The following is a 13,736-nucleotide window of genomic DNA, read 5'->3' as shown; positions in this document are numbered from 1 at the left end:
CGTATACACCTCTCGTCCAAAGTGCATAGCCTGTCTTGTTATATTATATACTGATATGATATTTATAAAGTTCCCGTGGAAAAGTGCAAGGCACTGGAATAGAATTTATAAGGGAATTTCATAGTGATTAATAGTAGTTTAACACTGAAAATTCAATTGGGTCCAAAATAAAGCAAGTCACTCGGGGGCACCGGGGCGCGGGCTTACACCCCAAGTTCACGCCTCCACCTCCTGTGGCCACAGAGCACCCCAGTTGGCCACAGGAGCCACCCTTGACCTCCGCTGCAATGCCCCGGCTGGAACGTTTGTCTACACTGGGGTCCCCTCCTTCAGTGCAGGTTTGCCGACCTCCCTCTCCGGGCCGCGTCGCTCTCCGCCCGCCAGATGCCACCAGCCGCGGCCCCGGAGCTCGAGCGCGCTCGGCGGCCACCCACCCACCGCCGGGACGCCTAGGGGGCGCCCCCGGTCGGGTGTCCCGGGGCCCCGCGAACGCAGGAGCAGAACGACGGAGGCGACGAAAGAGCTGACGCCACGCCGCCCGGCCGCCAGCAGTGCCCGCAATCGCCCCGCCCGCGCAGGTCGCCGGGCGCCCGCGGTCGCGCCGTCCCCCGGGGGCGCCCCGCCGCAGCCCCCGCCCGCCCCGCGGCCGCGCCCGGGTTCCCACGGCGCCCGCCCCCGCCCTGCGCTCCCGCCCGCCCTCGGCGCCGCCGCGCCCGCCCAGGCCTCTGGCGGACATGGCGCTTGTCCCCTGCCAGGTGCTGCGGTGGCGATCCTGCTGTCCTACTGCTCCATCCTCTGCAACTACAAGGCCATCGACATGCCCTCGCATCAGACCTACGGAGGGAGCTGGGAATTCCTGACGTTCATTGATCTGGTAAGGCCGTCCCCGCCCCTCCCCCGCCCTCCGCGCACCCCGAGCCTGTGTGTGTTTGTGGGTGCGCGAGCACCTGCGCGCGCGCCTGCAGCATCCACCCCTGTCCTCGCCTCTTCCCCGGCGGTTGCGTCTGCAGCGGCCCCGCAGCAGCACCTCCTAAAGCGCCCGACGTTACCTGGTGGCTGGGGCCCGAGTGGAGGTGGGGTGCGCCAGGTGGTGGGCTCTTTGGAGGGGAACACAGACCTGCTGCTAGGGTGACACGGCAAGATTCTCAACTTTGCAAGTGGATTGGACGACCTTGATCATGAGCGGCCTCAGACCCGTTCGCCCCCAAGGTGCTTTCCAGAGCACCCACCGTGGGATCCACTTGCAGCAACTGAAGAAAACTGGGCATTGTCGAATTACTTGGAGCCTCCTCTGAAAGGACCAAAATTCTCTTCCTAAAGAAGAGAAAGCACCTAATAAAGTGTTTTTTTCCATGTGTTTTTTTTGCCCATTGTCAGTAATTTACTTAAAACCTTTTACTCCAGAAACACTAGGGGAGAGAGATTTGCAAAATGCATTTCCAGTGTGACTTTGCACTCTTCCTTCCCGTATAAAAGTCTGAAGCAGTTTGCATAAGCAGCTCCTCTTTTGCACAACTTGGTAACCTTGGCAGTTGGAGTTTTTTGTTTTTTTTTTAAAGGCGTGTCCCCTTCTGGCACTAAAAGGGCCAGAGAATCAGAACAGAAGCATAAGGCCCGGTAATAACATGGGGAGGAATCTAGGAACTTTAGGGTGAAAGATGACTAATTTAGACTGGGTCAAACATATACTAAGAGATTATAAAATAAGGGCAGAGAGTCAAAACAAGAGCACCTAATTCTAAGGACTAGAGAAAATGTAGAACCGATTCCTGGGATGCTAGAACTGTCCAAGATTACACATGAGGTTGGCTACTCAAGCAAGTTTATGATCTCTAATTGTTGATCCTCCATATTGATGAAGAGAACTTGAAACCTGTTTTAAGATATTGACAAAGGCTTAGGATGCCTCAGAGAAATGCAGAGAGTTTTTGTTTAGAAATACTGCCTTATATTTGTATCATGTTAGATACTTTCAGAGAGGAATTTAAGTTCTTTTTCCCAGCAGTCTCCCCACTGTGCACATACCCGGCTTCTCAGGGCAGAGAGTGTTTCAGTGGATTCAATTTCAGACCCTCAACTTCCATCCGGTTCTTGAAACTGATCTGCCTTTGAACATGGGTGATGCCTGCCAGTTCTCCTCTCTTCTTCCCTATTCATTCAAGGGCCGAGCACGTGACAAGGCTCTGTGCTGTATTTATCTGTTCCTTTTAAGCACTCAGAAGGTAGATGGTTGCCACCAGGACTATCTTCATATTTGATTGAAAAACGAAGTCAGACTTGTTTTAACAGAAAGTCTTATTGGTTGACTGGCCTGTAAATGACAATTGGCTCTGCCAATTATGTTATATAGCAGACATTTTCCATAGATGAATGAGGGAAACCTGCAGCCCTGAGGTTCCAATAAATATGTATCAGAGCGTTAGAAATCATGTCCCTTTCTCAAATGTTTAAACTTATGTTAAAAATGTTTAGATGTTCTTTAAAAATATGTGCATAGATTTTCAGAGTTCTTTTGGGGGCCGTGTGAACAAAATTCCTCCTGGATGACTACCTTATACCATTCCTCAGTCAGATCTTGCTTAGAGCTGGCCCATTTGCGTGTTGCCAAGGAGCAGTGCTGAGCTGCTGGATACTGCTGGAGACTCCGCCAGAGCCACAGGAACTGTGAACAGTCCTCAGAAGCACCTCTGCATTAGGTACAGTTTTGGGGGAGCAGAGGACGGGGTCAACAGGTGAGAGGGGTAGAAGTTGAGGGTGTTGGTTAACCCATGAGATATGACAGCTTCTCACACTGGCATTGCTTACTGAGTGTTAAAAAACACCGCTGGGGCCAGCCCTGTGGCATAGCGGTTGAGTTCACACGCTCTGCTTCGGCTGCTTGGGGTTCGAAGGTTCGGATCCTGGGTGCAGACTGACGTGCCACTTATCAAGCCATGCTGTGGCGGCCTCCCATATAAAGTAGAGGAAGATGGGCACGGATGTTAGCCCAGGGCCAATCTTACTCAGCAAAAAGAGGAGGATTGGCAGTGGGTGTTAGCTCAGGGCTGATCTTCCTTATTTAAAAAAAATGACTCACAAGAAACCATTCCCTCGCCTAACCTTTGAGTGACATGAAAGTGTAGCAGAGCCAACTTGGTTCTACTTGAAACTGTCATGCAGTGTATATTTATATAGCATTTGACGATTGGACTTGCCTATTTTAAGTTACGCTAATCACAGCAACTATGCTTTTGTCTATCAGAATTCAGGCAGGCCATAAATTCAAATTTGAAACTTTTACTTTGTTTCATATTTCGATTCAGTCTGTATGGAGCCTTCAGCCAATCGTTCAAACTTTTTACTCTCTGTGGCCTCTGATTGAAATATAATAATTATCTTTAATCAAGACTTCCTGTGAGAATGTCTAGAATATAGTCATAAACACAGTGTCTAGAATATAGTCATAAAAACACTCATGCGAAGTGTTACTCTCTTTATTATTAGAGATTTAAAGTCTTCAGAGCTTAAACATTGGACAGCTGTTAAAACAACCAACCTGTCAATCTTTAGTAATGGCAGGAAAAGATTTGGCTACTAGAATTTACCCATTTCACTTTCATTTTTTGTGTGTTTAAAAAAAAACCAAATAAACTTTCTTATTTTGTGCCCTGGACAATTTTAATGATTCTAAGCTCACTAGAGCAATTTTGGAAGATGATTTACCTTCTCTAAACTTTAACGAGAAGGCCCTTTTTCTAACCAGCTTGGATTGCAGTGTCAGGACATTTATCCTGGTGGCCACAGTCTGATTCTATGTTCCATGGCCTCAGTTTACTGGAACGTAAATCGGGAAGCTCAGGCTACGTGTATCTGGGAGCAGATGGTTATGTGGCAGTGGCCATTCCAGCTATATCCGTATCTTTCTTTGAGTATGCGAGTCATCTTGATAGAATCAGAGCTCATGGTTAAAAACTGAAATGCAAGTTATTGCTATCAGTAATCGTATATTGTTATTCCCCAAGAGCTTCAAGATAACTAAAGTGCTTTAGGAAAATTCAAGTTATTAAATGGAAATGGACCACTGTCTTGGCATGGTAGGCAGAATAATGAGCCCCCAAAGATGTCTCCATCCTAATCCCCAGAAACTGTGAATATGTTAAGTTACATGGCAAAGGGGAATTAAGGTTGCTAGTCAGCTGACTTTAAAATAGGGAGATTATCCCAGATTATCCATGGTGGACCCAGTGTAATCACAAGGGTTCTTGAAAATGGAGGGAGGCAGAAGAGAAGGGTCAGATGGAAGAAGATGTGACTGTGGAAGAAAATCACAAAGAGATGTAACATTGCTGGCTTTGAAGATGGAAGAATGGGCCAAGATCAAGGAATGTGGGAGGTGTCTAGCAGCTGGAAAGGGCAAAGAAATAAATTCTCCCCTAGAGCGTCCAGAAGGAACACAGAGCTGCTGACACCTTGATTTTAGCCCAGTGAGAACCATTCTGGACTTCTGACCTCCGGAAGTGTAAAATAATAAATGCCTGTAGTTTAAGCCACTAAATTTATGGTAATTTGTTACAGCAGCAATAGAAAACTAGTACACTTGGCTCTCAATCCTCTGACCCAGAAGAAAAACTTAAATGTTGTGCTTATGTAGTGATTCAGCTAGTTCTTTATGTATGTTAGATAACTGGTTAATTTTAGCTTTCACCAAAATACAGGTTTTTGCCTACTGAATCCATGAAGCTATGCAGAGAAGACATACATATAACAATGGACAATATGAGAATCTATAAAAACTGACCAACATTGGGAAAACTAGGTCTTCGCTTTACTGGGAAGTATTCTAGAAATTATCATTATGCGACATGTCATGCCTAGAGAAGGAATACTCTTAACTGGAAATAACCTGGAAAGAAAGAAAATTTAAACTACCTGATGTCCAAGTGTTTCCTTAACCAGTATCACAGCTGATGAATCTTCTTCAAATGATGCAGATTCATTCACTTATTCACTCATTAAAGGATACTTGCCCCCAAAGATAATAAAAATGGGGAATCAGAATAAAATGAGCATAAATAAATTAAAAGAAAAAGGCAACTCTAGTTTGAGGCCTCAGTGTAAGGCTGGAGTATGATGGGTGTTCAGTAGACATTTGAATAAATGGAAACTTTCCCTTTCCAAATTTTCAGTGAATATTCTTTTCTTGTCCTATTTCCTTCTCAAACATTCAAAATAATAGGGATTTTTGAAACATACAACTAGAACTTTATTCAGATGTATATGGTAGACTGTCTGATGGATACATGAGTCAGAATCAGCTTCTTTGGAAAACGTGAACTGGACATTCATTATTAAGAATTAATTTTGATGCTGGGTTTGGAATATTTTGATTTGCAAAGATTGAAATAAACATCTGGCTATCTCATTTGCTGTAGTTTGTGGCACTCACCATTTTGAGAGTTATCATCTCGAAAGGCTCCATTTTACTCTTTATTCCTCCTGTACTGACTTGTCATTCATGCATGGGCAGAAGATTGCTCAGGGCCTGCCTCCTCAAAGTGTGGTCTGAGGACCAGCAGGATGGACCTTATCTGGGAGCCTGCTAGAAATGTGGAAGCTCGGGCTCCATCCCAGACCTTGTGAATCGGAATCTACACTTTAAGAAGACCTCTAGGTGATTTCTTTGCGCATTCTGGTTTGATAAATGCAACTCTGGGACACACTGCTTTTGTTTTGTAAGTTAACATGGAATGTCTTGTAGGACACAGCTTTGATATATTAATTCTGCCTTTAACACATATTTAAACGTATTTCAAAACATATTTAAGGTGACTCTTACTGTGACATAATTAAAAACGTGTTGTAAAAAATTACAACTTTAAAATAAAAGGAAGAGAAAAATATGTATTAGGCACCAGGGATAGATTATTTATTGCAATTGAGAAACAAATTTAGCTACTCTTCAGGGCAGCCAAGGCGAAAAAGAATACACGTTTGATTGCATTGTCTGTAGTGTTGGAATAAAGGAACCATAACAATTTATCAGGAAACATACAGTTCTTTGCAAGCACTGACTTTTCAAGGTTATTTATCACTCAGATTGTCATATAAAGGACCTCGAGTAGCGTAGTAAGTAATGCTTTTGATTGTTTTTTTAGCAGAATATGGTATAGAAATATTCTTACGCTTGATGTTTCTTATATCTGATTTTTATGACAGCCAAAGGTATGGTCCTATATTTTGACTGGTTGAAGGCATTTTTGTAGAGGTTTAAAGTAATATAATCTAAGTATTTATTTTTGTTATCTAAATCCGTATTGCAAAAGAATTTAAGAAAATCACAGAGGGAGCAAGATAAATAAGGGCTCAGATGTGGAAAAGCTTGGGGTGTTCAAAGAGCAGGAAATCATCAAGTATACCTGGAGGATACATTTTCGCTTTTAGACATGTTAAGAATTTTTGACCTTTAAAAAAGTGTGAAAAAGGAAAAACAAACTGCATAAGTATCCTAAATAATGCATTTGGTCTCATATTTACTTATAGACTTATAAAATATTCTTGACTCTAGTTCATGGCTTAATTTTAAAGAGGAAATGAAATATCTTGAGAAGAGATTCTGTATATTATTATGTAACTATGGTACTTAGCTTGCCAGTCAAAACCACAGAGTGCCATGCGAAGGCCAGTAATTCATTGAGTACTCAGTGAACAAAGTTAGGTGGGTGTTTTATTTTTTTTTGGATATTATACAAAGAGGGTGAAACTGCACATTTTTTTTCGGTAGAATCAGACTTGACCCTGACATGTGCACATAAATTTTAGGGATTATATAATGCTGTTTCCTAACCTAGGGGAAGAATTGCGAGTATAATACGTTGCGTAGAATCTTCTTCACCTTCTTTGAAAGCGTTTCTTTTGGATCAGACATAAAACAGGGGCCTGGTTTTTTCAGCGTGGGGGAAATAGCTGGTGATATAATCGCCCATCCTTTTTCTTAGTTGCAACTGTTTTTTAAATTACAGAAAGTCATCTGACCACTCGTTGAGGTCACTTCTTTTCCCATCCCCACCGTCCCCCGCGTCTGGTATAACATTTAGCAAAATTGGTAGCTGCTCTTGAGGGTTTTCATTTGTTTCTCTGTGTTCTCCTGAAATGTCATGTGTTTCTGTGGAACCGTGAACGATAGTACAATTTTCTGTCTTGAATCAGACGTGCCTGTGATCCAAAGCATGCTTGGAAAAATCTTTCTGCTTGGGATTCCATAGCAACAGAGCTTTCTTTTGTGTCTAGAAGCCTGTGGCTAGACAGTTAAAGGGCCCATTTCCCACCTGCAGGTTAGTCCTGCCCTCTGAGCACAGAGTTCTCTTTGAATGTGAGAGACCCCTTGATCAGACCCACTGTGGAGGGGAGCAAGATATAGGATGTGGCTTCCATAGGCCTGATCAACACAGGCTAATCAAGCACAACCAGAGAAATTGCTTGAATTTGCAAAATGGCAAGAACACTGTCATTTTGAATCTTGAGAATTCGGGATGTGTTCATTACAATGCTTTAGGAGCATGGAATTCTAAAAAGTCAGTTAGACAATGGCCTACCCTCTTCATGCTGACTTATATTCAGACCTGTCAGGCTGTGTTAATTTAATTTCAAAAGCGATACATAGAATTATAGAAAATTTGTACAATATTTGTACAATAAGGAAACCATAGGAAAGAAAATATATTCCATCTTGATTATCTCTAATTTTCTGTGCATCTTAGCATTTTAGTGCTTGAAGATTGTATTCATTTCAGAACTTTATACACACACAGAAACGCAGAGAGAGAGTCAGACTTCAGATGTATATGTGTATATGTATATATGTGTGTGTACATATATAGTCAGATTTCAGAAAAATCATATTCTATATAAAAATTAGTTTTAAATTACAGAGAAAAATATTTATCACTCATAGACACCAACGTTAGTATTTTGATATTTGCCTTTTGAGCCATATATATACTTTTATTTAAAACAAAGTTTCCATATATACATATGGTTTGTATAAATTTATTTTTTAGTTAACATACACCAGAATTTACTCTTTTTGGTGTACAGTTCTATGAGTTTTGACAGATGGATAGAACCATGTGGCCGCCACCACAATCACCTAAAAATGTTTTTTCATGCTGCCCTTTTATAGTCAAACCCTCCCATGCATCTCAACAACCACAGATCTGTTCTCTATCCCTATAGTTTTGCCTTTTCTAGAAAAATATATGAGGCATAGAGTATGTAGCCTCTGGGTCTGGCTCTTTTCACTTAGCATAATGCATTTCAGATGCCTCTATGTTTTTGTGTGTACTGGTAGTTGTTCCATTTAATTGCTGAGTTGTATTCCAAGGCATTAATGTACCACTCTGTTGATCCAATCATAAGTTGAAGGGCATTTGAGTTTTTTCTAGTTTGGGTGATTATGAAAAAAGCTGCTATAAACATTTGCCTACAAGTTTTTGTATGATCATGTGTTTTTGTTTTTATTGAGTTTGTACCTAGGAGATGGATTGCTTGGTTATATGGCAAGTAACTGTTTAACTTGGTAAGAAACCGCCAAACTGTTTCCCAGAGTGGAGGTGCCCTATTGCGTTGCCATCGGCAATGTACGAGGGTTCCAGTTGCTCTGCGTCCTCGTCAGTGCATGGTGGTGTCCATTTTTCTTCTATTTTAGCTATTCTAATAGGTGTGTAGTGGTATCTCATTGTGGTTTTAATTTGCATTTCCCTCATGACTAATGATGTCAAATATCTTTTCCTGTGCATTGTTACTGTACAAATATCTTCTTTGCAAAGTGTTCATATCTTTTGCCCATTAAAAAAAAATAGGTTTTCTTATTGTTAAGCTTTGAAAGTTGTTGTGTATATCAAATAAAAGTTCCTTACCAAATATGTGATGTACAGACATTTTCTTCCTGTTCTTGGTGTATCTTTGAATTTTATTAGTAGTGTCTTTTGTAGAGCAAAGTTTATCATTTTGATGACATCCAATTAATTAATTTTTTTATTTTATGGAACATGCTTTTGATGTTTCTCTTAGAACTTTTTACCTAACCCGAGGTCACAAAGAGTTTCTTTTCTACTCCCTTCTAGAAGTTTTGTAGTTTTAGGTTTTACATTTGGGCCTGTGATCCATTTCCAAGTTAGTTTTTTGGATAAGGTGTGAGGTTAGTGTAGAGTTGAGTCCTATTTTTTTTTTTTTTTTTTAGCATATGGATGTACAGTTGTCCCAGTACCGTTTCTTGAAAAGACTATCCTTTGCCATTGAATTTCCTTCGCACTTCTGTCAAAAATCAGTTGGCTACGTTGAGGGTCTGTTTCTGAACTGTATTCTGTTCCACTGATGTGTCTGTCTGTTCACAAGTACCACACTGTGTTGATTATCCCAGCTTTACCATAAGTCTTGAAAGCAGGTAGTGTGAGTCCTCCAACTTTGTTCTTTTTCAAAATTTGTTAGGCTATTCTAATTACTTTGCCTCTTTAAATTTTATAATACTTTTGTCAATATCTATAAATAATCCTACTGGGATTTTTGAGTGGGATTTTGTTGAATCTATAGAACAACTTGAGGAAAATTGACATCTTAACAATATTTACTCTCCCAATCCATGAACATGATATATCTCTCCATTTACATAGATCTTTGATTTATTTCATCAGTGTTTTATAGTTTTCAGTGTATGGTTCCCGTACATATTTTATTAGATTTATACTTGTGTTGTATTTTTATTAGTGCTATTATAAATGGTACTTTTAAAAATGAGTGTTTTATTAAATCTATTATATTTAATTGACATTTTTATTGAGATAATTGTAGATTCATATCAGTTGGAAGAAATAATAGAGAGAGACCTGGGTAGGCTTTACTCAGTTTCCCCCAATGGTAACATCTTGCACAACTGTAGTGTAATACCAGAATAATGATATTGAAACAATCAAGATACAGAACAGTTACTCTACCACAAGGATACCTCATGTAGCCTTCTTATTGCCACCCCTACTTTCTCCTTTCATCTTATCCCTGATCCCTGGCAACATTAATTTGTTCTCTATTTCTATGATTTTTGTCATTGCAATAATATTATATAAATGGAATCATATATGTGACTATTGGGGATTGGCTCTTTTCACTCAGAATAATTCCTCGGAGAGTCATCCAAGTTGTTACGTGTGTCAATGGTTTGTTCCTTTTTATTACTGAGTGGTATTTCATGATATGGATGCTCCACAATTTGTTTAAGCAGACACTCACTTAAGGACATCTGGATTGTTTCCAGTGTTGGGCAATTGTTAATAAAGCTACTATACACATTCATGCATAGGTTTTTGTGTGAACATAAGTTTTCATTTCTCTGGCATAAATATCCAAGAGGGCAATTGCTGGGTCGTATGGTAGTTGCAACTTTAGTTTTAAAAGAAACTGCCAAACTGTTTTCCAGAGTGGCTGAACCGTTTTACATTTCCACCAGCAATGTGTGAGTGATACAGTTTCTCCTCATTCTTGCCAGTTATTTGACGTTGTTAGTATTTTTAATTTCAGCCATTTTGATTGGTGTGTAGTGATACCTCATTGTGGTTGTAATCTGCATTTCTCAAATGGCTAATAATGTTGAACATCTTTTCATGTGTTTGCTTGCTGTCTGTATATCCTTGCAGTGAAACATATGGTCTGGTTTTGTTAAATTTTACTTTCTGGTTGTTTATTGCTAGTATATAGAGATTCACTTGATTTTTGCATATTACCTTATATCCTGTGTTTGCTGAACTCACTTATTCATTCTAAGAGCTTTGCTATAGATTCCATGAGATTCTCTTTTTTTCTGTGTAAACAATCATGTCATCTGCTAGTAGAGATAGTTTTCTTCCTTTCCAATCGTCATGGCTTTTATTTATTTTTCGTGTTTTATTGCATTGGCTAAGACTTCTAGTACAATATTGAGTAGAAATGCTGAGAGTGTATATCCTTACCTTATTTCTTTTTTAGGAGGAAAATAGGCTTTGCAATTAAGTAGGATGTTAGCTATAGATTTTTTTGCTCATATTATTTATCAGTTTGAGTACATTTCCTTCTATTCCTAGTTTGCTGAGAGGCTTTTAAAAAAATATCATAAACGGATGTTGACTTTTGTCGTATAGTTTAATTGCATCTATTGATTTGTTCATATGGCTTTTATTTTTTTTCCTGTTAATATGGTGAATTACATTGATTTTTGAATATTGAATGTGTCTTATATTCGCAGGGTGAATGCACTTGGTTGTGATATATTGTCCTTTTTATATGTTGCTGCATTTGATTTGCCAATATTTTGTTGATTTTGCCTCTCTGTTTATGAGGAATATTTGTCTGTAGTTGTTTTCTTTTTTTTTTTTTTTTTGGCTGAGGAAGATTCACCCGGAGCTAACATCTGTTGCCAATCTTTCTCTTTTTGCTTAAGGAAGATTTGCCCTGAGCTAACATCTGTGCCAATCTTCCTCTATTTTGTATGTGGGTTACCATCACAGCATGGCTGCTGATGAGTGGTGTAGGTCCATGCCCAGGAACAGAACCCAGGCCGCCGAAGCAGAGCGCACCAAACTTAACCACTAGGCCATGGGACAGGCCCCTGTCTGTAGTTTTTTTCCTTCTTCTTTGTCTGACTTTGATATTAGTGTGATGCTAGCTTTGGTCCTCCTCAGTGTTCTGGAAGAGATTGAGAATTGGTATTACTTCTTCCTGAAATTTTTGATAGAATTTACCAGCAAAAAACACTGGGCCTGGAATTTTCTTTGTTGGAAAGTCACAACCACAAATTCAGTTTGATTGATTTCAAGATGCAAGACTATTCAAGGTATCTATTTTTTTTTCACTGAGATTTATGTCTTTCATGGAATTGGCCCATTTCATCTTAAGTTCAGCATTCTCTTCTTACCTTTCTTTACTGTCTGTAGGACCTGTAGTGATAACCACATTTCTTTCCTGATATAGGTAATTTGTATCTTATCTCTTTTTTCTTCATCAGTCTGGCTAATCATTTCTCAATTTTATTGATTTTTTTCAAAGACTAGCTTTTGGTTTCATTGTTTTTTCCTGTTATTTTCTGTTTTCAATTTCATTAATTTCTGTTTTTAACCTCTTTTATTTTTCTCCTTCTGTTTGTTTTGGGTTTAGTTTGTTCTTCTTTTACTAGTTTCTTAATGTGGAAGCTTAGGCTGTTCATTCATTAATTTGAGCCCTTTCTTCTTCCCTATATAGGCATTTAATTGCTAAGTACTGCTTTAGTTGCATCTCACAAGTTTTAATACATTTTGTTTCCATTGTCATTCACTTCAAAGTATTTTTTTATTCTCTTTGAGTTTTCCTATTTTTAAAACAATTTATTAAGACTTTTTTTTAGAGCAATTTTAAGTTCACAGCAAAATTGAGGGAAAGGCACAGAGATTTCCCATATACCCCCTGCCCCCACAAGAGTCTTTCTATTTCACAGTGGGTTATTTAGACATGTGTTGTGTAATTTACACATTTTTGAATATATCTCAGATATCTTTCTGTTATTTCCTTCTAGTTTAACTCCATTATAATCAGAGACCATTCTTTGCACGATTTCAATTCTTTTAAAGTTGTTAAGTTTGATTTTATGGCCCAGAATATGGACTATCATGTTGAATATTCCATGTGCACTTGAAAAAAAATGTATTGTTCTATTGTTGGGTGGATTGTTCCTTAAATGTCAATTACATAAAGTTGGTGAATGATGTTGGTCAGATCTTCTATGTCCTTGCTGATTTTCTGTCTACTTACTGTCTCATTAACTGAGAGAGAAACATTGAAGTCTCTAAGTACAATTGCGTGTTTCTGCCCATCTTCCTCTACCTTACATATGGGATGCCTGCCGTAGTGTGGCTTGATAAGTGGTACGTTTGTCTGCACCCGGGATCCAAACCCATGAACTCCGGGCCGCCAAAGTGGAGCGTGTGAACTTAACTACTACACCACTGGGCTGGCCCCCAGCTTTCTTTTGATTAGTGTTTAAATGGTATACCTTTTTCCATCTTTTTACTTTTATCTTATCTATATTGATATATTTAGAGTGGGTTTCTTATAGACAACATATAGCTGAGTCTTATTTTTTTAATTTAATTTGGTCATCTCTATCCTTTAGTAGACATCATGTGCATTTAACTTAATTATTGATGTGGTTGGATTTATGTCTGCCATTTATTACTTGTCTTCTTTTTGTTACCTTTTTTTGTTTCCTTGTTCCCTGTCTCCTGCTTTCTTCTGGATTATTTGAATTTTTTTAGTATTTAATTTTAATTTAACTATTGGCTATTTGGATATATTTCTTTGTATTATTATTCCTTATGGAGGAATGTTCAAGAGCTGTCTTGAAGGCCTTGCCTGATCATTCCAACATCTGGTCCATCTTGGAGTTGGCATTTGTTGATTGTCTGTTTCTTTGAATATTGGTCCAATTTTCCTGGCTCTTTGTATGTCAAGTTATTTTGGATTGTGCCCTCTGGGTCTGGTTAAAGTCCTTTGGAGAACGTTGACTTGTTTGTCTGTTTGATTGCTTAGGAGGCAATCAACCAGGTTGGGTTCAAACCTTGTATTTTCTCCCATGGTAGTTCTAATGTCAGCTTAATTGTTCAAGATCTTGCCATGCCTTTTGGATCTTACTGGAGCTTACATCACTCAGTTCTTAGTCTGGGCAATGGTTCATGTGGTAGCTCAGGTCTTGCCACCTCTGC

General features: G+C 39.4%; 1 pseudogene; it reads left to right on the top strand.

Moving 5' to 3' along the window:
* The first annotated feature begins 650 nt into the window (after nucleotides 1-650).
* On the top strand, nucleotides 651-1,357 carry LOC131401789 (androgen-induced gene 1 protein-like; annotated as a pseudogene).
* The last annotated feature ends 12,379 nt before the right edge of the window (nucleotides 1,358-13,736 follow it).

Source organism: Diceros bicornis, assembly GCF_020826845.1.
Source record: "Diceros bicornis minor isolate mBicDic1 chromosome 16 unlocalized genomic scaffold, mDicBic1.mat.cur SUPER_16_unloc_1, whole genome shotgun sequence".
In the NCBI taxonomy this organism is placed as follows: domain Eukaryota; kingdom Metazoa; phylum Chordata; class Mammalia; order Perissodactyla; family Rhinocerotidae; genus Diceros; species Diceros bicornis.
Note: the sequence above shows the minus strand (reverse complement) of the source record. Positions and strands in the feature narration are given on the sequence as shown.